This window comes from Macaca mulatta, chromosome 9, assembly GCF_049350105.2.
Source record: "Macaca mulatta isolate MMU2019108-1 chromosome 9, T2T-MMU8v2.0, whole genome shotgun sequence".
Classification (NCBI taxonomy): Eukaryota; Metazoa; Chordata; class Mammalia; order Primates; family Cercopithecidae; genus Macaca; species Macaca mulatta.
Window position 1 is genome coordinate 132079705 of NC_133414.1, and position 25834 is coordinate 132105538.

The following is a 25834-nucleotide window of genomic DNA, read 5'->3' on the forward strand; positions in this document are numbered from 1 at the left end:
AGTCACTAGGTCCAGCCTATACCTAAGAAGTAGGGACTTATGCTAAAACTACGTTTTTGTTTTTTGTTTTTTTTCCCTCATTAGGTCATTGTGTTTTAATGGGCCTCAAAATTCTGTGACAGATTTTTTGGTCAAGTTTCCATTAAAAAGTACTGATTTTAAAAACTAATAACTTAAACCTGCTACATGTGGAAAAAAAAAAAAAAAAAAAAAGCAGTGGTCCACAAAACATTCTCCTTTCTTTCTGAGGGATTTATGGTGCATTGTTATCATTAACCATTATTTTACTATTAAACTTAAATGGCCAATTGAAACAAACAGTTCTGAGACCGTTCTTCCACCACAGATTAGGATTGGGGTGGCAGGTATTAGGGATGATATTCATTTGGCCCTCTGAGCTTTCTGGGCAGACTTGGTGACCTTGACAGCTCCAGCAGCCTTCTTGTTCATTGCTTTGATGACACCCATGACAACTGTCTGTCTCACATCACAAACAGCAAAATAACCCGGAGGAGGATAATCTCAGACGCTCTCAACACACATGGGCTCATCAGGAACCATGTCAACAATGGCAGCATCACCAGACTTCAAGCATTTAGGGCCATCTTCCGGCTTCTTACCAGAACAACGATCAGTCTTTTCCTTCAGCTCAGCAAACATGCATGCAACGTGAGCTGTGTGACAATCCAGTACAGGGGCATAGGCTGCACCGATTTGGCCTGGGTGGCTCAGGATAATCACCTGAGCAGTGAAACTGGCTGCATCCACTGGTGGATCATTTTTGCGGTCACCAGCAACGTTGCCACAACAAATATCTTTGACAGACACATTCTTGACATTGAGGCCCGCCTTGTCCCCAGGAAGAGCTTCACTCAGAGCTTCATGCTACACTTTAACAGACTTGACTTCAGTTGCAATGTTGATTGGAGGAAAAAAATATGGAATGCTTCATAAATTTGCATGTCATCCTTGTGTAGGGGCCATGCTAATCTTCTCTGTATTGTTCCCATTTTAGTATATGTGCTGCCGAAGCCAGTGTAAAACTACTTCTTAAATAGACTCCCATCCAGTCCTAGAATTGTCAGCTTACTCCTTCACTCCATTCCCAGCAGTACCCAGTGCTGCTGATTGGCGTGACGTGCTGAGATTCTGAGGTGCAGGTTGTGTGGCCTCCTGGCTTCCCCACTGTTGGCTCACAATTAGGCTTCCTTGTATCTTCTGACTGTGATTCAGTTTCCTGATTTCCCGGTTCTGGATTTTTGTTGCTGCTGTCTTCTCTGATTTCCTTGTCTTTGTGACTTTATGCTAGTTTTTGTACCTTTTTGTGTGTGTGTGTGTGTCTGTGTGTGTGTGTGTGATTTTGGTGGGGGTACTGGAGGGAGTAGAGGTGTGGCAGTTTTAAAAACAAATTATTTGGCCAGGTGGCTCATGCCCATAATCCCAGCACTTTGGGCGGCTGAGACCGGCAGATCACCTGAGGTCAGGAGTTTGAGACCAGCCTGGCCAACATGGCAAAACTCTGTCTCTACTAAAAATACAAAAAAATTAGGCAGGTGTAGTGGCATGCGCCTGTAATTCCAGCTACTCTGGAGGTTGAGGCATGAGAAGTGCTTGAACTCAGGAGGCAGAGGTTGCAGTGAGCCAAGATTGCGCCACTGCACCCCAGCCTGGGTGACAGAGCTAGACTCCTTCTGAAAAAAACAAAACCAAACCCCAAAAAACAAAACCAAAACAATAACACAAAACCCCAAATTCTTTGATTTTGCTTGCTTAAAGAGGCAGAGCTTAATTTCTCTTTCCTTGTGTGTAAGGCTGTACATAGTGTCTTGCCTCTAATGAGTGGAGTATGGCAGAAATGATGGTTTGTCACTTCTGAGATTAGGTCATAAAAGGACTGTGGCTTCCGTCTTGCACGTGTGTTCTTGCTCTGTCAGATCACTTACTTTGGAGAAAGCCAGCAGCCATCAGGCTGCTGTATGTGGGAAGGTCACAGGGTAAAGAACTGAAGTCTCCAGCTGATGACCAGCAAGAAACTGAGGCTGCCAACAACCACATGAGTGAACTTTGTGTTGGATTCTCCAGTCCCAGCTGAGCCTTGAAGATGCTTTAAGCTGAGGCATTCCCAGATTTATGATAAGTTTGGGGTTAATTTATTACAAAGCCATAGATAACTAACCTAAGAGATAAATCACAAATGGAGACTTTTATAAGTGTTACTATGGCCTATGGTTATTTACCATTATGAATTTTTGAGAACTCAAATAAAGATGTGAGCTTTAAAAAAATATATATATATATTTCTAGGCCAGGTGCGGTGGCTCATGCCTGTAATCCCAGCACTTTGGGAGGCTGAGGCAGGTGGATCACCTGAGGTCAGGAGTTCGAGACCAGTCTGGCCAACAAGGTGAAACCTCATCTCTACTAAAAATACAGAAAAATAGCCGGGCGTGGTGGTAGGCAACTGTGATCTCAGCTACTTGGGAGGCTGAGGCAGGAGAATCGCTTGAACTCGGGAGGCAGCTGAGATTGCGTCACTGCACTCCAGCCTGGGGCAACAAGAGTGAAACTCCATCTCAAAAAAAAATTCAAAAAAAAATATCTTATTTTGAAATAATTTTAGATTTACAGAAAGGTTGCAAAGATAGTAGAGAGGATTTCCATATGCCCCTTACCCAATTTACACCATTGTTAACATCTTGCATTACCATGTCACATTTGTCAAAACAGAGAAACTGACTTTGGTTAGTTTCAGTAACCAAACTATATAGTTCATTAATCCAACTCCAGATTTTATTTGGTTTTACCAGTTTTTCTATTCATATCTTCTTCCTGTTCCAATCCAGGGCGGTGCATTATATTTAGTTTTCACATCTCCCCAGTTTCCTGGTCTGTGACCGTTTCTTAGTCTTGACTTGTTTTTCATGACCTTGACAGAGATCTGAACCCCACTGAAAGTAGTTTTATTTGGTAGATTGTGTTTCTTTGACTGTGACCGTGCTAGGAAATTGAACCACAGAGACGCAGGCTTTATACGAGTTGTAACACTTTTCCAATTTGACAATTAGTTTTACATTCATTTGCGCTATTGTTTGGTTGTCTGCCTTTCCCACTACCTTGGAAGATCCGTGAAAGTAGGGGCCATGTTTGTTTTGGAAACAGAATGATGTCTAGCACTTAGTACTTGCACCATAAATATATGTTAATGAATAAATGGATAGTTAATGATCTATGAGTATTTTTAATAAACCGGTGAGTTGCAGTGTTCCTCAATGGACTTAGAATTTTGCCTTCATTATAGTAAGTTTTAAGCAAATAGTAACTATATGCCAGACCAACTGCCAAGTACTTTCTCTGCAATAGCTAAATAAATGTGTATTGAATTCCGTTACGTAAAATGAGGATTGCAAAATTCTTTCTGAGGGACAATGCTTCATTTCCCCTAGATGGGGAAGTCTTACTGCCTAGGAATTATTCCTTTTTATTAAGGAATTTACTGCTACCTAGGAATTACTCCTTTTTATTAAGCCCAATGCATTTGGAGGAAAGAAAGCTGTTGGACTGGGCACAGCAGCTGTTCTCTGGGAAATAGCAGTGTGTAAATATAGCAGATCTGTGTGCCAAGGAGGGAAACGAGAAATTAAATCAGGGTTCTTAGGAGCAATGAATGTAGAGAAAAACATCACAAGTTAACAGCATGGGGGAAGCAAATATAAATTCCCAAGACCTACCTCTGCCTCTTTGAAACCTAAAGCCTAAGTTCTGAAAACCTTACTCTAATTAAATACAACTTCACTTGAATTCAGTGCAAAACTTTCACCATCTCTCAACATTTGAATTTAAAAATTTTATGCTTTAGTATTACTATTCATATTACTATTGGCACTTTAGTTAAAATACTAAGTGCAAAACATTTGTTGGACTTTTTTTTATGGTAGGAAGAGGTGGAGAGGGTGATGGCACCATCTGGGAAGATGGTGGAGATGAATCTTAATGGAATTTGGGAAATGAGAAAAGCTGAGTTGGTGATGTCTATGTCTGACAACAGTGATGCATTCCAGTGGCAGCTCAACCAACATTATTATTAAAGGCTTTATGTGGTGGTTTATGTATTATTTAGAAATCATAATAAATTGGAATTGGACTTTTGGCACCTCTCCCAGGTGAAATCCCCTGAGTGTTTATCTTATACAAGACACAGAAGGAATTCAATTTTGGACCCATGTATTTGTCTAAATGCAACAAGTGACAATTTGTGTGTTTTTTGTGTGTAGGGAAAAATAAAAATATATTTCAGAATAAAGTACACAAAAAGTCATCAAAGTAAAAATTCAGGACTGAGACTCTGGAATATATTTTGCTGGTGGCAGCATAGCCTGATAAATCAGGGCTGTTTGTTTACTTTCTTTATAATTGATTTTCCATATTTTTCAGCAAGCCACAAAAAATTCAGTTTAAAATATATCTGTTAGTATCTACAACCTTCTATGGGAAGAAATTACTTGTGTCCATCTTTTAAATTATTTGCCCTCATGAAATTTTCATGGCCTTACCTCCATATTGCTTTTCCAAAAAAGGGACTCATTCATTTATTCATCCATTGTTTATAAATGCCTTGCATTGGATCTGAAATATAGTGGCATTTTATTCATCTTTGTCAAATGAAGAAACGTCTGCATGCATATAACATCATTCTGAACGTGTTTCCTAAGGCGTGGCTGCTTGAGATGGCTAATTTCCTTTCATTATCTGTTCTCCCTTTCTTTGGTATTATAATAACAGAACTTCTAACTTGGTTCTGTCTTTAAAAGGCAGGGGCTTGCCCTTCCTTTCCACCTTTACCCCTTATAAGGCACTGAGCCATTGTGGACAGCTGAAGGCAGTCCTCTGGAGATGGCAGAGCCACAGATGGGAGATGCTTTGATCCCTGCATAACACTGTGGAGCAGAGCCTCCTTCCAGCCCCACACTCTGCAGCTATACCATTATGTGAGCGAGAAACAAACTTCCACCATGTTTAAGCCATTGTTATTTGGAGGTGACTCTTATACAGCACCCAAATTCATCTTTTAACCATACAATTCTCAAGGCATTAGTTCTAGAAGGGGTGAGAAGAGTAGTCCTCTAGTAACCAGAATATGGAAAAAGTCCATATTCTGAGAAAGTCCAATAAATGCTCTGAGGGTGTGGAGGAGGGAAAGTTCACATTCATTTGGAGAACAAATTAGAATTGCATTAGAAACTACAACATCTGAATTTTGAGAGCAGCATTACTCTAGAGTCTGAAGGGCATGGATATTATTATTCATGGAATCCTAACTGTCTAGCTTATTTTGTCTGGCTGTCTGTCACAGCATTGCTACCTACAGGCTTATGAATAAGGCACAGTCCAGAGAGTCTCAGGGGGTCAGTGTGGACTCAGTCCCCACCAGAACACAGAGGCTGTGTGAACTTTCTCTGAGTAAATGAATTATGATCCTCACAAATTATTAATATCAAGGTGGGTCAAGAATGTGGGCTTTGGAGTCAGATACAGTTTCACATTCTACCTCTACCACTTACCAGCTGTGAGACTGAGCAGAATACTGAAGTAGTTGAGATTTGGCCTGCTCGAGGTCAAATCTCTTTTCCACCACTTAGGAACTATGTGACCAAGGCAATTTGTTTAACCTCTCTATGACCTGATTTCCTCATGCCTAAAATGTAGATAATAAAAATACCTTCTTCACAGGGTTGTTGGGATGATTAAGTGAAAACTCCTTATAGTATTAAGTCATTAAGACGTGTTTAATGCTTAGTATGTACCTGGCAATCATGTGTGCACACATACACATTTATATTTGTATTTCATATTTGTAAACAGAATAGTTAATATTACCTGTTGTTGTTATTAATGACCTAACTTCCTGGCATCTCAGTTTACTCATGTATAAAACAGAGGTGATAGTATCTGAATGACTGTTTGTCCTCATTTGTAAAATAATATCCACTCAGAGTTGTAAGATTATGTCTATAAAGCACATACACAATTCCTGGTACCTAGCAGGGTCAATAAATTACACAACTTTTGAAGTAGATCTCTACAAAAATTTCCTTACATTAAGGGAGGAGACCACCCCTCATATTGTCTTATGCCCAATTTCTGCCTCCAAAGAAAGAAGAAGTAAAAACTAAAAGGCAGAAATGGAATCCATAGGCAGACAGTCCAGCACTGTGCCCTGGTAGTTAAAGATCAACCCCTGACCTAGCTGCTCGTGTTATCTATAGATTTCAGACATCGTGTGGAAAAGCATCATGAAAATCCCTGTCCTGTTCTGTTCCGTTCTGATTACCGGTGCATGCAGCCCCCAGTCACGTACCCACTGCTTGCTCAGTCAATCACACGACCCTCTCACGCGGACCCCCTTAGAGTTGTGAGCCCTTAAAAGGGACAGGAATTGCTCACTCAGGGAGCTTGGTTTTTGGAGATGTGAGTCTGCCGATGCACCCAGCTGAATAAAGCCTTTTCCTTTCACAACTCGGTGTCTGAGGAGTTTTTGTCTGTGGCTCGTCCTGCTACAACATATTTCCTATGTCATTTTTATTTATTCATTTATTTTGAGACATGGTCTCACTCTGTTGCCCAGGTTGGAGTACAATAGTGTGATTGTAGTTCACTGTAGCCTTGAACTCCAGGGCTCGAAGGACCCTCTCAAGTAGCTGGGACTACAGGCGTGTACCACCATACCCAGCTAATTTTTGTATATATATATATATTTTTTGTAGAGATGGGATCTTGCTGTGTTGCCTGGGCTGGTCTTGAAATTCTGGCCTCAAGCCGTTACTGGTGGAGGGTCTTGACTATGAGTCCTCCAGGTTCTTGGCGTTTTGAATAAAGAATTGGACAAAAATAAATGCACAAAGCAATGAAAGAATGAAGCAACAAAAGCACAAATTTATTGAAACAAAAGTACACTCCACAGAGTGGGAGCGGACTTGTGTAAGTGGCTCAAGAGTGCTGGTTACAGAGTTTTCTGGGGATTAAATGCCCTCTAGAGGTTTCCCATTTGTTACTTGGTTAACACCTATGTAAATGAAGTAGTGGCCTGCAACCAGTTTGATTAGTTGTGGAAGGTGACCAATCAGAAGCTGAAGTGAAATTACAAAGTTACACATGAAGACTTGGCCTGCAACCAGTCTGACTGGTTGCAGGAGGGGACCAATCAGAGATACTTTCATTTTTCATCTGCCAGGGAGAAAAGTGGGGGGTGGGTTTGCAAAGGGAGTAGCCTTTGATCCTTTTGTTACTTGGGTGTGGAGAGATGGAGTTTTCCTTTTGATTCCGTTCTGGGAATTCAGCACAAATTGGCTGTAGGTTCCCTGCCTCCAGACCCTATTCTCCTGCCTCAAAGCTGTCTTCCTGAACTGGCCTCTCAAAGTGCTGGGATTATAGGCGTGAGCCACTTCACCTGGCCCCTATGTTATGTTAAGGGAAATAAAGAGTTATGTGCAGTTTTGTTTTTTTTTTTTTTTTTTTTTTTGAGACGGAGTCTCACGCTGTTGCCCAGGCTGGAGTGCAGTGGCGCGATCTCGGCTCACTGCAAGCTCCGCCTCCCGGGTTCCCGCCATTCTCCTGCCTCAGCCTCCTGAGTAGCTGGGACTACAGGCGCCCGCCACCGCGCCCGGCTAATTTTTTTTGTATTTTTAGTAGAGACGGGGTTTCACTGTGGTCTCGATCTCCTGACCTTGTGATCCGCCCGCCTCGGCCTCCCAAAGTGCTGGGATTACAGGCTTGAGCCACCGCGCCCGGCCATGTGCAGTTTTGTTAAACGCAGTCTTGTGGGGGGATGGGCATATGTAAAATACTAAGTATTCAGCCTAACGCCCTGCTGCTTTAGCTGTCTTTTTAAGGATGCTGTGAAAAAGATACGGAGAATTACAGCTGGTGCTGGGGAGAGGAAATAGGAACAGCTACCATTTATTGGGGCCACCTATGCGGTTCACCAAAGCCCTTGAAAGTGCCTGTGTCCCTTCTGACAGTGAACGAAAGTGGGGTTCAGAGAAGGTCACACACCTGTCCTTGGGGATTTAGTGCACACCCTCCCTGGGAGTCCTATTCTGGCTTAAATGCCAGTAATAGGGCCAGGAGCCAGGCTGAGCTTGGAATATCTTCCCCAGGACCTCCTGCTCCTGCCTCCCACAGTCCGAGAAGGTGCTCACCCAAAGACCTTGGACCCCATGGCAGCCCCTCCAGAGCTCTGCCCATCTGGTCATTTCTCAACCCTTCGGGGAAAAAATACCCCCCCGCCCTCCTCAGCGAGAATGGGAGAACTCCTGCCACAGTGTCTCCCAGCGTGGGAGCACCTGCCCAGGCTTGTGTGTCATTGTGAGCATGGAGATGGTAGCAGGGGGCCAGAGTCACCCGCACATCCAGAAGGCTTCAGAAGCACTGACCCACAGTGGGTCCGCCCTAGAGGTAAGGGGTTAAAGAAGAGGAGAAACAGCAGGAGGAGTGCTGGAGGCTGCCTGCCTGGGAGGCTGGGAGAAGCTCCTGGGGTTAATTCTGTGAGTTTTGTCAAGAAGGGGCTGGAAAGGGGAGTTGGAGGCTTCCTTCCCCTGAGAGAGTGCAGGCTAAAGAGGTGGACCTCGAGGAATGGGGCCAGGGCCCTGCCCAGCCGGAACAAGGAAGGCGGTGACTCAGATCTGGTCCTTTTTGCTCCTGCCAGGACAGTGACTGCTGCTGGGCCTACCTCTTGTCATGGTTACCTTGTCACATTCCCAGTCACAGCCCGGCTATGTTCCGCCTGCAGGGTGAAAAAACCAGCGAGGTCCCAAGAGAGCCAGAAAACAGATTAGGGCCCTGCACACTGAATGGCAGACAGCAGTGGCATGTCATAAGGTCCCAGGTGCCCCAGACTGTGGGGTGGCACTAGCAAGACCTTGTTGGTTGCTTTGGGTGACTTCGTAACTGATGAGGCAGAGGCAAGATGGGACCCTCAGAGCCCACCCCTCAGGGGCTGTCACCTATGGCCGGGCCTTGGGTGCTTCCAGTGGCAAGGGGAGGATACCTTCTCATCTGTTCTCTCTAGAGTGGTACACATTTCTATAGACTTGGGTGTACAAGGGATGTAATTTTCTGTTTTCTATAATTTAATTTCTGATCTCTAGCATTCATTCGTGTGATACAGGAAAATGCAATCTGGTCACTAACATTTGAAATAAAATCAGTGACTTCAATCATATTCATCTTGAAGGCCAGGCACTCTAGGGGTGGCTGCTGAGCTGGGGCAGAGCTTTCACAAATGCCACTGTGGCAGCCTTCCTGGCTCTCCTGTGATCTTGGTCCTAACTCAGCCTCCTGCCCTGGTTATGTCACTGGGTCCTCACCAGCACTCTCTGTGGTGTCTGTGGTCCTCCACAGACAACTCAATGGCCCCTAAATGCCAGACCCTTGCCCGCTATTCTGCATTCTCCCCTTCCTGGATGCTAGGTGTGGGGAAGGCATGGGTGTGGGGAAGCTTCGGTTCTTTTCCTTGCCCTTCTGGGTCTTTGGGAGGGTTGTGACTGGCTGCGAGCGCCCACTCAGTTCCAACAACCCTTGCTGCCATCTCTGTGTTGTTATTTCCTGACCTTTGTGATTCAAGGGACAAAGTTGAAGCTGCCCTTGCCCAGGCTGGGAGAAGATGGAGGGCTCAGCTCAAGTAGGCAGACCGGCAGATTCTCTGTTCCTCTGCCTTTTGTTCTGTTCAGGTCCTCAGTGGATTGAATGGTGCCCACCCACACTGGGGAGGGCCCTGCTTTCCTCCGTCTACCCATTCAAATGCTCATCTCTTCCAGAAACAGCCTCACAGACACACCCAGAATAACACTGAACCAAATACCTGGGCACCCTATGGGCCATTCTAGTTGACACAATGATTACACCCCAGTAAGAGGTTTTGTGAGTGAGGGTATTAGCACATCATTCAGCCACATTATCTAGAGTTCAGCTAATTTGCTGCACACTCTTTACCCAGGCTCTAGAAAAAGACATTTGAAGTTCCCCCCAGCCCAGACTGGAAAATATCATAAAATAGGACTTCTTTGAGGGCTTTGTACTTTACCTTTACCTCAATGTTCTTTTTTTTTTTTTGAGACAGAGTCTTGCTCTGTCACCCAGGCTGGAGTCCAGTGGTACGATCTTGGCTCACTGCAACCTCCGCCTCCAGGGTTCGAGTAATTCTCCTGTCTCAGCCTCCCGAGTAGCTGGGACTACAGGCGTCTGCCATCACACCTGGCTATTTTTTATATTTTTAGTAGAGACGGGGTTTCACCATGTTGGCCAGGCCAGTCTCGAACTCCTGACCTCAGGTGATCTGCCCACGCTGGCCTCCCTCAGGATTGGGATTATTGGCGTGAGCCACTGTGCCCGGCCTACCTAAATAAATGTTCTGCAGTCATCTTCACCAGGACCTTTGCTTTGAGTCTCAGTTCTTCTGAACGTTGTGGGTGTGGACAATTGGGGCAAAAAGGGAGCTTGATAAACGTGACATTTAGGAACCAGCTTCCTTTAGGGATTACTCCTGAGCACGTCTTAATGCTGGGATTCTGTTTGACATGTTGCACTTACTGGCCATGTCAACAGATGCTGTCAGGACAGGGAGATGTGAGAGAGGAAATACTGTAGCGGGGAATGGGATATGGAAATCAGGGTGGGGAAGACAAATAGGAAGTTTCTGTTTCAGTTAAATATAGCAGTTAGAGGATGAGGGTAAGAGATGATTTAAGATATAAGATTTATCTTAAAATTTTTCATTAATGTTTATTATTTTTTCCCAGATTATGAAAGTAGAAAATTTGGAGGATACAATTACAAAGAAGAAAATAATTACCTCGTAGTTCTATTACACAGAAATAAGCTTTTTAATGCAGAAATATATCTCTACGTCTAACATGTATTTTATAAGAATATTTTATATTGACTACTTTATAATAATCTATTTTAAGGGTTTTTATAACTATGAAAGCAATCCCTGCTTGCTTTAGGACACTGAAGCAGAGCAGACTGTGTAAACGAACAGTCATTCTCTGGGAGAGTTAGTGTTGACATTTGGTGTGTATCCTTCCGGATATTTTCCTCACACGTGTACCTTCTGCAAATTGCTTTTTTTTTTTTTTTTTTTTTTACAATTAACTATCCTTTCCCACAACCACCAGGCCATAGGTTTCCAATATCTTCTTTTCATTCCCTGTGCTGGTGCCTACTCTGGTGAGTTAATGAGCTCATAATGTTAAACAGGCCAAGGCCACTGGTTCATTCCCCAAGTAGTACCCTTTCGAGGCATAGTTCCTGACGGTAACTGTGGGGTGATTCCCAGGACAGGAGATGAGAGCAAAAGGCTCTCTCCCTTCCTGGGAGAGTGGACCCCAGGGAGGCAGGTCAGTTCCCTGTATCCTCCCCAAGTGCTGCCCCCATGCTCAGCTATTCCCACCTGATCACAGCCGTATCCCATGTGGCGGCCGTGGCTTGCTTAGCAGAATGGTACCAGCATTTAAGTTGACTTTAAAGATGGGGCATGCCTTGCATCTCAACATTTGTAGTGGCATGTACGCGTGTGTTCCAGACTTGAACAGCCTCTCAGGAACTCTGAAAGGTCATTTCTGAGGTGGCTTCTAATTTGTCTGAAAAGTTATAGTGGTGCCTGGAAGCAGGGAAGAGTCCGGCAATTTAATTGTCACCTTGTTTGCAAACATTACCTGCCTCCTAAGAGGGATGATGGTAAGTATAAACACTGGCTGGGCCACTAACAGAAGAACATGTGACCTCGCAGGGTGCTCCTACTTCTATTACCAGCCGGGCTTGTTTCTCTCTCTGTCTCTCTCTCTCTCTCTGTCTCTCTCTCTCTCTGTTTCTCTCTCTCTCTGTCTCTCTCTCTGTCTCTTTCCCTTTCCTTTAATAAATCCTCGATGCCCATCAGGAGGTTCAATTTCAAATACCTGTAGGACTGGGAAGGTGACAGAACCAGTGGAGTGGGAACAGTGGCGCTCTCATGGGGGCAGTTCCACTGATTGCTGACCTGCTGGAGGGTGGGCATCGTGTTGCCAGAAATTGGGTTTTCAGGGTAATTGGAAGTCCACATTTTAATATGAAATCTCCCAATTTTAAATACAGGCAATTAAGTTAATTTTTCAAAACCCTATGCAGGCTGGGCATGGTGGCTCATGCCTGTAACCCCAGCATTTTGGGAGGCTGAGGCAGGCCGATCACTTGTGGTCAGGAGTTCGAGACCAGCCCCGCCAACATGGCTAAACCCCGTCTTTACCAAAAATACAAAAGATAGCCAGGCATAGTGGTGCATATCTGTAATCCCAGCTACTCTGGAAGCGGAGGCATGAGGATCGCTTGAACCTGGGAGGCAGAGGTTGTAGTGAGCTGAGATCTCGCCACTGCACTCCAGCCTGGGTTACAGAGCGAGACTCCTTCTGAACAAACAAAACCAAAAACCCTATGCAGGTGGAAAAACCCGTATCTGTGGGCTGTATTTGGTGTCTGCAGCAGTGTAGGTAAGGGCAATATTCCAATGGCCCATCAGGTTACGTTGTCTTTTCATAGACGTTTTTTATCTGTCTCTGAAATCCCAAAGTCCTTATTTTGCCTATATCTTGTGATTTATGAGGCAATCACATGAGTTCTTACATATTAAACCTCCTTCAGTTTCCCCTCTAACAGGACGGATGAATTGACTTAAAAACCCTTAAAACAAAAAGGGGACTATTCCTCTGGATATATTTTTAACATATGCTAATGGAATTTTGGTTTAAGGAATGAATTCTGCAGTCTTGTAAACAGAGGCTGAATGAAAATTAAATTTATTATGGAAATATCAGTGGTTATATTTACTTTCCTAACATGAATTCAAGCCTAAATTGATTTGTGTGTTATGATATCATTTATCTCTTTGAACAGAGTAAAATGGTAGTTTAAATTATAAAACTAAGAGGTGGTGGAGCACCTTTCTTCAGGGTTAGAGTCTACTGCTCCTTCTTTGTGAAATGAAAGATGTCGATTACAGAGAACAGGATCAGATCAGACGCTCGCCCTACACTCCCCCCGCCCCTACACACATATAAAATACTCATCTTTCTCCCGCTTCCTTAGTACCTTCTAAAACTACTTATAAGGTCAACAGGAAATGTATGGTAGCTTCATGGGCTGTCAGCGTGGACTGGTGATTCATCCAGTTTCTGGCGCATCACTGTTTTCTTTCTTTTTTTATGAAAGAAAAAAAGCTCTGACTTCCAGGCTGGAGTGCAGTGACACAATCTCAGTTCACTGCAACCTCCACCTCCCGGGTTCAAGCAATTCTCCTGCCTCAGCCTCCTGAGTAGCTGAGATTACAGGCACAAGCCACCATGGATGGCTAATTTTTTGTGTGTTTTTAGTGGAGACAGGGTTTTACCATGTTGGCCAGGCTGGTCTTGAACTCCTGACGTCAAGTGATCAGCCTGCCTTGGCCTCCCAAAGTGTTGGGATTACAGGCGTGAGCCACCGCGCCTGACCCATCTTTGTTTTCTTTCAAGGGAGTAACTGACTTTCAAGACTCTAAGAACTATGAATAAGGAAAATGAGTTAATGGAATTTAGCCATAGTTGCTGCCTTCACTTTTTTATGTTCCAGTCACTGGGAACTATAACACAAGCTGCTTCTTTGATGACACTTTCTTCTTATCAGAATCCAGAGGCTTCTAGTGTCAGTAACTTATTTCTTATACCAGTGAAGACCTTAAAACTCTGCCCTCTATTGAGCAGTTCAAAGATGCCCTTCTAAAGTCAACTCAGACATCCAACAATTAGAAACAACTGTAGATTTTGAGAGAAGATAGAGTTTAACAAGAGCTAATTCTTAAAGATACGCTGTACTACATTTAATGTGAGGACAAACCATATATTAGAAGGTCACAAAAACTATTCTTGTGACTATATTCATAGTTCTTCATGGCAATTGATGGGGGTTTAAAAGTCACAGATGGTTGGGTTGAACTTTCCTTGCATTTGTCTCTATTGGTAAAGACATTCTCATACAGACTGGTCTAGACTCCTATTAGCTTCCAATGAAGACTTTGTGACTGACATCTCTTAATTCTAACATAGTTCTAGAAGCCACAGCTTTTCAGTTTCAGCATGTCCCAACTGTGGTATACATTGCTACAAGTATAATAAATAAAATCTTAGAGAATACATGAATAGTTTTTAAAATTTAAGTGACTATATATTTATTTTAAAGGTAGTTTTAAAAATATAACCAGCACCCAAAACCAGTGGGTTCAAATATTTTATATGCTCCTTTTGAAATAAAGTGGATTATTTAAATCAAATTATTAGGTAAATAATAGTTCAGGTGATACATGAATATGGCAAAAATCATGCAGATGGTAAAGAAATAACTGAAACATGGGAAACTGTGAATTAATGGAGTCTATTTGAGTCTGTTGGGGTGATACTATTTATTAACTTTATAAAATTTCAATCAGACTTGGATTAGATGGACCTGAAATGTCAACATAGATAATCCAAATTATTTTACATCTTGACGATCCTGAAGAGGATGCCAAATCAGCTGTTGATTCTGGTTTCCCTTTTATCCTCTGCTGTACTTTAGGTTTCATTTCTGTAGGGCACGTTGTTTTATATAATAGTGTCGGCTCAGGAGTCAGACTGCCGGTTCTTGAACACTGACTCCACCACCTATTTTTTGTGTGAACTCAGAAAACTTACTTCACCTCTTTGAATCTTTTATTTCTTACACGTAAAATGGGGCAAAAATAATCCTTAGCTTGTGAAGTTCCCCTTAAGATTAATACATTGAAACACATTAAGGAATTGTCACCTCAGTAAGTACCGAATAAATATTAGCTATTATTATTTTATGTCTGAAAGGGTGTGTAAAGATAATGGTGTATGTCGTGGGTAAGTTGGCAACTCTCTGGGCCAACGTTGTGGGTGGTAGAAGAATTTGCCAAGACAGTTGTAGTTAAAGAAAGGCAGATTTATTAGAAAAAGTATGAAAATACATCCATGCATTAAAGAGGGGTTGTAGTAAAGAAAAATACGTTGCAAGACAGTGACAGGCAAATCAACGTGAGAGGAGCTGACTGTAAGGAGACAAAGGCTTGCTGGGGCTTTTATAGAATGGTGCCTGGGCTGTGTGCTGAAGAGGGCTTTGTGCACTACTGGTAACGCCAAGGTTGCAGTGAGCTAGCTTGCATTTTGTATCAGCTGAGGAACTGGTAATAGCTGGACACAGGAAGATTGTGTCCTGGACCATGAAGAAAGGCAGACTTATAGCTTATCTGCTTTTTCTTTCTTCTTTTCCCTACTCCCACCAGCCTGACTCCTCTTCCCTATTTAGGACACAAAATTCCATTTATGATGCTACAAAAGAGTTTATTTAAAAGAAAAACTAGTGAGTCCCATTGTGAAGCAAATAATGGCATTATTTCACAGTAATGAATTACTATGATATGTACTGCTTTTTAAGGTCTGTGTGTTAAATAGGCTAGGTTTAAGTTGAAGATGTTCTTAGAGACATTTAAGTCTCATAAGGTTTGAAAGGCATTTCTCTTCACGGTTTTCACCATGATTTGGCACAAAGAAAGTCCCTTTGAAAGGTAATACGAATGAGCTCAGCATTCTTGAAGCCAAATATTCCTAACTGTATATGGAAGACTTTAGACTGGCCATAGGTCCAGAAAGAGAACTTTTTTGGAAATCTTTCAGAAGAACTCGAGATTAAAGCTCTTGGAAATGGGTTTTTGGTTTCATTCTCTTTAGCACTGCCTGAAAGAAGAAATTTAATTCTTAAAAAGGCTTGTAATTTATCGAGTCTTCTGTAATTAAGAATGTCATATATTCTCACTTGGAAGAATATTTTGATTGTAGCTATTTAGGTAGGGCTGTACGTAGAATCACAGGATTCTTAAAGTTGGAAAGAACTTAAAATATTGTTGAGTTCTCATCTCTCTCCTGTTCTTTCTCTCATAGAGCCCTAGAAATGTTTACCAATTTGTCCCAGTTTGCCCAGCGAGTTGGCATCAGTGCCCAGCTAGGAAACAAATGCAGATGACTCAGCAGGCCCCCTGGCTGAATTCCTTTCATGGACAACAGCAGCCTCTGGAGGAGGAGAACGGCATCCTGCTCACCTTTGTTGATCTTAGTTTCCCCTCTCCTCGGCTGTACTTTAGGTTTCATTTTTGTACGGCATGTCATTTCATATGACGGTGTCAGCTCAGGAGTCAGGCTGCCCATGCTGGAATCCTGGCTCTACCACCTATTTACTGTGTGCACTCAGAAAATATATTTAACCTCTTTGAGTCTTATATTTCTGTTTTTTTTTTTTTGTTTTTGTTTTTGTTTTGATATGGAGTCTCACTCTGTTGCTCACTACAACCTCTGTCTCCTGGGTTCAAGTGATTCTTCTGCCTCGGCCTCCCAAGTAGATGGGATTACAGGTGCCACCATGCCTGGGTAATTTTTGTATTTTTAGTAGAGATGGGGTTTCACCGTGTTGGCCAGGCTGGTCTTGAACTCCTGACCTCAAGTTTCGAACTCCTGACCTCAAGCGATCCATCTGCCTTGGCCTCCCAAAGTGCTGGGATTACAGGTGTGAGCCACCATGCCCAGCCAGAGTCTTCTATTTTTACATGTGAAATGGAGGTGGGGGGAATAGTACCTAGCTTGTGAAGTTCTCCCTAAGATTAATAAATCAGAACACGTCAATGAACTGTCACCTCATGAGGTACTGAATAAATACAAGTTATTATTATTTTGTGTGTCTGGAAGGTTTTGCACCTTCGGCATGGTTTCTGGCATACAACAGGCCTCCACTAAGAGTTTGGTGGCTCAGAGAGATCACTCCTCTCCACCTGGGGGCCCTGGATGGAATCCTAGGGATAATTACATAAGAGTCATATCATTTCCACTTGGGAAGACTCTAGTTACTAAAGCCATGTACATCTTAGTTATTAAGTGTTTTAAAAATATTTTTAGTGAATGTTTGAATATGTCTTAAAAAATTATGATCCTTGGATTACTTATATCAGAATCTTCTAGAGTTGCTGTTCAAAATCCAATCCCAGACTCTTGGAGGTGTCTCAGGATCTGCATTTGGAGTCTCCTCACTGTCAATGCTCGGTTTCTTTATCCAGTTCACCACTGAAGGGCATCTAGATTGATTCCATGTCTTTGCTATTGTGAATAGTGCTGTATCTTTATGGTAGAACAGTTTATATTCCTTTGGGTATATACCCAGCAATGGCATTGCTAGGTTGCATGGTAGTTCTAAGTTCTTTGAGAAATCTCCAAACTGCTTTCCACAGTGGCTGAGCTAATTCACATTTCCACCAGCAGTGTACAAGCAGTCTCTTTTCTCTGTAATTTTGCCAGCATCCGTTATATATTTTTTAATAATAGCCATTCTGACTGGTGTGAGACAGTATCTGATTATTGTTTTGATTTATGTTTTTCTAATGATTAGTGATGTTAACCATTTTTTCATATGCTTGTTGGCTGTGTGTATGTCTTTTAAGAAGTGTCTGTTCATCTCCTTTGCCTATTTTTTATTTATTTTTTTTGAGATCGTGTTTCAAAAAATGGCATGAACATGGCTCACTGTAGCCTCGACCTCCTGGGCTCAAGGGATCTTCCTGTCTCAGCCTCCCATGCAGCTGCAGGCATGCAGCACCACGCTCAGTTAATTTTTGACTTTTTATAGAGACAGAGTCTTACTTTGTTGCCCAAGCTGGTCTTTAACTCCTGGGCTCAAGCAATCTTTCTGCCTCAGCCTCCCAAAGTGCTGGGATTACAGGTGTGAGCCACTGCACCTGGCTCTTTGGCCATTTTTAATGGGGTTGTTTTTTGCTTGTTAATTTAAGTTCCTTATAGATTCTGGATATTAGGCCTCTGTCAGTGCATAGTTTATAAATATTTTCTCCCATTCTGTAGGTTGTCTGTTCACTTTGTTGATAGTTTCTTTTTCTATGCAGAAGGTCTTTGATTTAATTAGGTCCCACTTGTCAATTGTTGTTGTTGCAATTGCTTTTGGCGTCTTTGTCATGAAATCTTTGCCAGGGCCTATGTCCAGAATGATATTTTCTAGACTTTCTTCTAGGTTTTTTATGGTTTTAGGTTTTATATTTGTCTTTAATTCATCTTGAATTGATTTTTGTACAAGATGAGAGAAAGGGGTCCAGTTTCAATCTTCTGTATATAGCTAGCCAGTTATCTCAACATCATTTATTGAATAGGGAGTTATTTCCCCATTGCTTGTTATTGTAGACTTTGTTGAAGGCCAGATGGTTGTAGGTGTGGGGCTTTATTTATGGGTTCTTTATTCTGTTCCATTAGTTTATGTGTTTGTTTTTGTACCATGTACAGTACCATGCTGTTTGGTTACTATAGCCCTGTAGTATAGTTTGAAGTTGTGTAGCATGATGCCTCCAGCTTTGTTCTTTTTGCTTAGGATTGCCTTGAATATTTGTGCCTTTTTTTGGTTACATATGAATGTTAAAATAGTTTTTTCTAGTTCTGTGAAGAATGTCATTGGTAGTTTAATAGGAATAGCATTGAATCTATAAATTACTTTGGACAATATGGCCATTTTAATGACATTGATTCTTCCTATCCACGAGCATGGAATGTTTTTCCATTTGTTTGTACATAGTAATCCTATATCACAAGTACAGATCTCAGGAAGGGGTCTGTCTTAGTCCATTTGGGCTACTATCACAAAAGTACCTTAGACTGGGCAATTTATAAAAAATGGAAATTTGTTGCTGACAGTTCTGGAGGCTGGGAAGTCCAAGATCAAGGCACCAGCAGATCTGGTGTCTGTTGAGAGCCTATTCCTCAAAGATGTCACCTTCTATCTGTCCTCACATGGCAGAGGGGTGAATAAGCTCCCTCTGGCCTCTTTACTAAGGAAATTATTCCCATTTATGAGGAAAGAACCCTCATAACCTAATTACTTCTCAAAGGCTCCACCTCTTAATACTGTCACCTTGAGGGTTAGGATTTCAACATATGAATTTTGTGGGACACAAACATTCAGATCACAACACGTTCTTTATTTTATTTTTATTTTAACTTAATTTTTTTTGAGACAAGTTCACCCAGGCTGGAGTGCAGTGGTGTGATCTCAGCTCACTGCAACCCCCACCTCACAGGCTCAAGCCATCCTCCCACGTCAGCCTTCTGAATAGCTCCAAGGACTATAGGCACCCACTACAACACCCAGCTAATTTTTGTATTTTTTGTAGAGATGGGGATTTGCCATGTTGCCCAGACTGGTCTCGAACTCCTAAGCTCAAGCAATCCACCGATCTGAGCTTCCCAAAGTACTAGGATTATAGGCATGAGCCACCATGCCCAGCCATTTATTATTTTAAGTACAAAATGGCCTAACATGTCTCCAGTAGGAATGGAGGGAATGGGGTGGGAGATTTCCTTTTTATCTTCCAAGCAGGGACTGCTTTGAACTGAGTTGTCAGGAGCCGGGCCAGAGGCTAGTAAGTGCCTGTGGATAGGCCAAGGCATTTACAGGAGGAGTCCCAGTCTTTAAAATGGACTATATTAACATAAATAAATAACTCCTTCCAGAAGTACTGTGGTCATGACCTCTCCCATGGGTTGCAGTTCCTCTTGTCCTTGTACCGGTTGCCTTTGGATTCTACATGATCCCAGGAATAACCCTCCCCTGCATTTTCTATCTACAGCACAGGCTCCATGACCATGTCCTTGCCCGCTTCCTGTCCTGGGCCTGGAATGTAGGGTCTCCTATGAATCTACTTTGATTTATGTTTGGTGGGTCTAGTTGCTCAGACTTTCTTCTGAATGGATAATGACTATGACAAACATTCCTGGAGCACTAAAGGTTTAACATGCATTCATTCACTCAATCCTTACAACAGGCTTATGGATCAACTACTGACACTGTTATGCCTGTTTTGTAAATGAGGAAATTGAGGTTCAGAGAAGCTGAAGGCCCCACAGCTGGTGAGTTGCAGAGCTGGGAATGGAAGGCAGATACACTTGACTCTAAGGCTTTTTCCCTTGCTCACCTGTTAGACTGTTCTGGCTGGCCAGCCTACATCATCCCTAACCAGGGCTGGGGGACTCCCTGCTTCCTTCCCTCTCAATCAAGGTTGGGTTCTGTCCATGCAGAAGTTGTCCTTCCCCTGTTTAGAAAGCAGCGTGGCTCCCTGTTTTGACAGCTTGCCATCAGATGGAGGTAGCAAGGCTGGATGGGCAACTCTACCCTTGGGCTACCTGTGTGCTATGCAGCAAAGTGGAGGGGCCCAGATTGGGCATTGGCTGGGCCTGCAGCTAGGGAGCTTGTTCCAGAGCTTCCATAGCAGCTCCAGAAAGAAGTACCAGGAAGGAGAAGAGCTGGTCTCAGCCAGGCCACCAGAGAAATGTCGGTTTTTCCAGGAAGGCCCAGCCTTCTTGCACAACGTGTGTACCCACCCGCTCACTGCCAGGCCTGGTGTTGGTCAGTGAGCATGTCAACATGGACCCCACACTGCTTGCCTGGGTCGTGGAGGACCAAAACCAGTGATGCATCCAACTGTGGGAAATTGTGAGGACCCAGAGGTCCGGGGTGATCTCTGGGTAGGTGGGGTATCATATATATACCATATATAATATATAAAAAATATTATATATCTATATATTATATGTACATATTTTATATATTATATTCAATAATTATATATTATATATATTATATTTTATATGTGTGTGTGTGTGTGTGTGTATATATAGAGAGAGAGAGTGAGAGGGGGTCTGGCTCTGTCGCCTAGGCTGGAGTGCAGTGCTGTGATTTTGGCTCACTGCCACCTCCACCTCCATCTCCACCTCCCAGGCTCAAGAGATCCTCCCACTTCAGCCTCCTGAGTAGCTGGGACCACAGGTGCACACCACCATGCCCAGATAATTTTTTATATTTTTCGTAGAGGTGGGGTTTCACCATGATGCCCAGGCTGGTCTCGAACTCCTGGGCTCCAGAAATGCATCTGCTTCGACCCTTATAGAGCCTGTGGGGGCGGGGGGTGGTGAGAGTGAGGGGTGTGGCATCAGAGGCTGTGGGAGGTGTGGGGAGGAGCTTGGCATCAGAGGCTATGGAAGGGATGTGTGCAGAAGAGAGTAACATCAGAGGCTGTGTGGGAAGTGTGTGTGTGAGGAGGGGCGGGGCATCAGAAGCTGTGGGAATGGTGTGTGGGAAGGGGTGTGGCATCAGAGGCTGTGGGGGGGTTGTGGGGCAGGACTTGGCATCAGAGGCTACGGTAGGGGTATGTACGGAGGGGGGTGTCATGAGAGGCTGTAGGGGAGGGCGTATAGGGAGGGATGTGTATCAGAGGCTGTCAGAGGTGAGAAGAGCAGGGCATCATAGGCTGATGGGTCTTGTATGTGGAATTCAACATTCCCACAAAGTCTGTGCACACCACATTTCTCTTTTTTTTTTTGAGGCGGAGTCTCGCTCTGTCGCTCAGGCTGGAGTGCGGTGGCGCCATCTTGGCTCACTGCAAGCTCCGCCCCCCGGGTTCCCGCCATTCTCCTGCCTCAGCCTCCCGGGTAGCTGAGACTACGGGCGCCCGCCACCTCGCCCAGCTAAATATTATGTATTTTTAGTAGAGACGGGGTTTCACCGTGTTAGCCAGGATGGTCTCCATCTCTTGACCTCGTGATCCGCCCACCTCGGCCTCTCAAAGTGCTGGGATTACAGGCGTGAGCCACCGCGCCCGGCCACACACCACATTTCTCTTAAAGGTACAGCTGGGTGAAGCATATTGGGTCTGTATTTTCCAGTCACTGGGGGTGAGTGTAACAAATACGTTTTATGCATAAGGGCAAGAGCGCTTAAAAACATGGAGACTTCCCTAGAGACGAGACCTAGACAGATAAGGATTTAAGGATTATTATTTTCCTAAGTGATGCAGGGTGATAGTGGAAAACTCCCCCAGTGAGACTTTGGGGGCAAATAGCAAGTATTAGCAAAATTACCCAGGCGCTTCTTCTCATGAAGAAACACAAAGGCTCTAGCATGCTAACATCCAAACTCCTCATTATTAAAGCAGTCGAATTGTACTTTGCTATTGCAGAGAAGAAAGGATAAAAATATCAGTTCTCATTACCTCTCCCCGTATTTTGCCCCATTTCTCCTTTCAGCTCTTGCCTGAAGGTTTATGGTCCCAGCAAGCTCGGTTGTTTCATGCTGACCACTTTGTTTATTTATGTTTAGCTCTACTCTGCATCTCTGGTCTCATCTTTGATGCATCATAAATACTAATGAGCTTGTTTGCCTTTCTTACTGACAATCATGAAGAAGAGTGAGTATTTGTGTGGTTTCCCTGTCCCTAAATGTATCCTCCCAAAGAGCCTCAATTCACCAAAGAGTTGTTTAGATTAAAACAAGCTCTTGTTTGGGCAGTTTTGAGAGAGAAGTAGCGGCCACACACTTATTAATGTGAAAAGATGACTTAGACAATCGTTCATCCAACACCCAGTAGAAAGCTCCATGTAGGAATAGATCTATTTACGAGGTAGAGATGCAAGTGGCGGCGGGGAAGAGGAATAGCATGGAGGAGAATTCAGCTGCTTGTGCTAATTCAGAATGCAAGACAGAATCGCTGGTGGTGACGGGGTGCAGGTTGCTGGGAGGTGAAAGAGAGGGCTGAGATCAATTTGGTATGTTGGTAATTTAGTCCCGAAGAGGTGGGTCTTCTCCAATGAAGAATAATTGTATGGATGTGACTATTTCTGCTCCTTCATATATATTTATTACGAAGTCATCCTGAAATAGCTTGGTGGGGCTTTTGTCCTTTTTTCATTTCAAGAACTGACATGTTTCTAGTGGGAGAAATATGTTTCACAGCAAATTCGAGTTTTTGCAGAGGGAGGCTTTGCGTTGGCCAGCTGTGCAGCTAACCTTTCACCTGATTGCTAACTGCCTGGGGATCTCAGACGCTGAAAATAATTAGAAATCAAGAAATTAGAAATCTCAGTAAATGGGAAATTCTGAATGCCTTTAGAAAACTTGTTTCCCTCCCAAAGCAAGAGGTGTATTTTGCTTATATATACCTCTTGCTTCTAAGAAGGAAAGTAAGATCCTAATGTCCTAAGATGAGTAGATCTCCAAGATACATTAAGAGAACAAACTATATTTCAAGACTAAGCCTTAAGTATGATATATTTTATGCTGAACACACACAGTGCTATAGATCCTTGATAAGTAAATATATGAGTATGTTTATGTAAAGTAGCTGTCTTATGGGGTTGTTATGAGGATTTTAAAAAGATAAAAAGCAAGAAGGATGAAGGATGTAAAATGCTTAGAATACTGGTATTGTACCAGTGTTGGCTATTACTATGATGTAATGCATTCAGAAAGATTGGTAATGAACTTGCAGCCAAACCTGTAACAGTGGGGGGGAGGGTAGATAGATGAGTTGGATTTTAGCCTTATCTTCAACGTTTAAATAATTTTGGAACAAAGGAATATATTTACAAATTACTTGTATAATTAAAGATTAATTTAACTGATCTGAATAAAACGTGGATACATTCAGATAAAAAACGTAAGAGTTATCACAAGCACTGGTGCATTTAGACTTGAGCCCTATACTTTAGAGAGTCTCAGATGTCATAAATACACACACACACACACACACACACACACACGTCAAAGACCAAATGGCCAGCTCTGTCGCTTTAAGAACTGGTGCTCAACATAGGCTTATGTCCCTAGACATCTGCTTTTGTGACTAACACCATTCAGGCCCCAGGGAAATTCTTCATACATACATATTCTTGCCCTATGTCCTTGAAACAAAGGCAACTGTATCTGAATGTCACAACTTTGAGGGTTGTGCTGCTGCCTGGGTTGGACTTGCTTGGGAGGGTAAGAATGATTTGACCAGCAGAGCACTGAGGTAAAGAAAAAATCATTTAATTAATTTATCTTTAATTAACTTGTAATGAATTCTTGCATAAAGAGTTACTGTTTCTCAGTAGTGCCAAACGTCCATCTTCTTATTTCTCTTTTTTTTTTTTTTTTTTGAGACGGAGTCTCGCTCTGTCGCCCAGGCTGGAGTGCAGTGGCCCGATCTCGGCTCACTGCAAGCTCCGCCTCCCGGGTTCACGCCATTCTCCTGCCTCAGCCTCCCGAGTAGCTGGGACTACAGGCGCCCACAACCGCGCCCAGCTAATTTTTTGTATTTTTAGTAGAGACGGGGTTTCACCGTGGTCTCGATCTCCTGACCTTGTGATCCGCCCGCCTCGGCCTCCCAAAGTGCTGGGATTACAGGCGTGAGCCACCGCGCCCGGCTATCTTCTTATTTATCTTTGTGCTCCAATTTTTGGTTCCAGAGGTACTCATAAATTAGCACAGTTTTGCAATAGCTACACATGGTAGCTGAGGGATAATTTGCAATGTTAAAACAGTGCATATTATTCTTAAATTTGTATTTATGTAGGTCTAGAAGTAATATGTCTGAAGTGTGTTATCTATTCTTTATATAGGGGTCTAGATGGAAATTGAACACTAAAATTAGGAATAGTTTTACTTCTACAAAATATATTTAATATGCTTTGATTACATTTTCCAAAAATTAAATACAACTTCAGCTTTAAAAACTCTTGATGTAAAAATTCTATATTCATTAGTTACAATTTGGATTTTGCATACATATATACTTTGGAATATTTTAGAAAAATAACCTATCTTGAAAGCATAAAAATAATTTTAATTTTTAAAATCAAGTAATGTATATTTTTAATGAAAATTAATTCTAATTTTATACATTTTGAATATTATTACATTTTATTATTTAATAGTTTAAGGCATTGCTATCAATCTAACACAAATTATATGAAAATTTTTATTTTTGAGACAGGGTCTCGCTCTGTGGCCCAGGTGTGATCACAGCTCACTGCAGCCTTGATCTCCTGGGCTCAGGCAATCCTCCCATCTCAATCTTCAGAGTGTCTGGGACTACAGGCACATGCCACCACACCTGGCTCATTAAAAAAATGTTTTTATAGATGTGGGATTTTGCTGTGTTGTGCAGGCTGGTCTCAAACTCCTGTGCTCGAACAATGCTCCTACCTCAGCCTCTCAAAGTTCTGGAATTGGCGTAAGCCACTGTGCATGACCTAAAATCTTGATTATAAAACTATAATTATAATTTTGCTAAAATGAAGTCAGGAAAAATAAAACTTATGAAATAAATGTCATGTATGAATGATGTATACCTTTGTTACATATCAAACACTACTAGCCCGTTAATAGAACACTCAGACATAGGCAATACTACATTTAATTGTTTGATATTTTGCCAACCTTCAGTTATATTAAAACCTAACTTTATACATATTTTAAACTTTGTCCATATGAAGGTATACTGATCAATGTAGGGTAATATGTCACATTGCATTTAGCAGTTTGATAGCTTGATTTATAACTTTTGATATTTTAGGCATACAGGATATGAGCCTACACTGGGACTTTTCACCTGGAGTCCCGTCACTGTTAGGAGTGGGTCTGAGCAGATGCATCGTTTTCAGCGGCCAAGGCTGCTGCTTCTGAACTGTTCATTGCTTGGTTCCTTGCTGTAGCCTGACCTGTGTCCAGGTTGTCCCATGGGAAATTGAAGGGTCAGGTGCCTGAGTGAGAGCAAGAGGCCGAGCAGCTGAGAGGATGCCCCCTCTGCTTTCTCTTTCTCCCTCTGTTTCTTCTTCCCCGTCGTCTCCACAGCTCATGGGTGTATTCTTAGAATGCCAGTATTCTATACATTTTACATATATCTTGACTCACTGCAACATTTGCC

At 42.7% G+C, this 25834-nt stretch overlaps 1 non-coding gene and 1 pseudogene across 1 annotated transcript; both read right to left on the reverse strand.

The window, feature by feature from the left end:
• Positions 1 to 381: 381 nt before the first annotated feature.
• Positions 382 to 3142, reverse strand: LOC714580 (elongation factor 1-alpha 1 pseudogene; annotated as a pseudogene).
• LOC114670272 (U6 spliceosomal RNA) lies at positions 933 to 1044 on the reverse strand. The gene has a single exon (XR_003719740.1). It is a non-coding gene; the product is annotated as a U6 spliceosomal RNA (small nuclear RNA).
• Positions 3143 to 25834: the final 22692 nt, after the last annotated feature.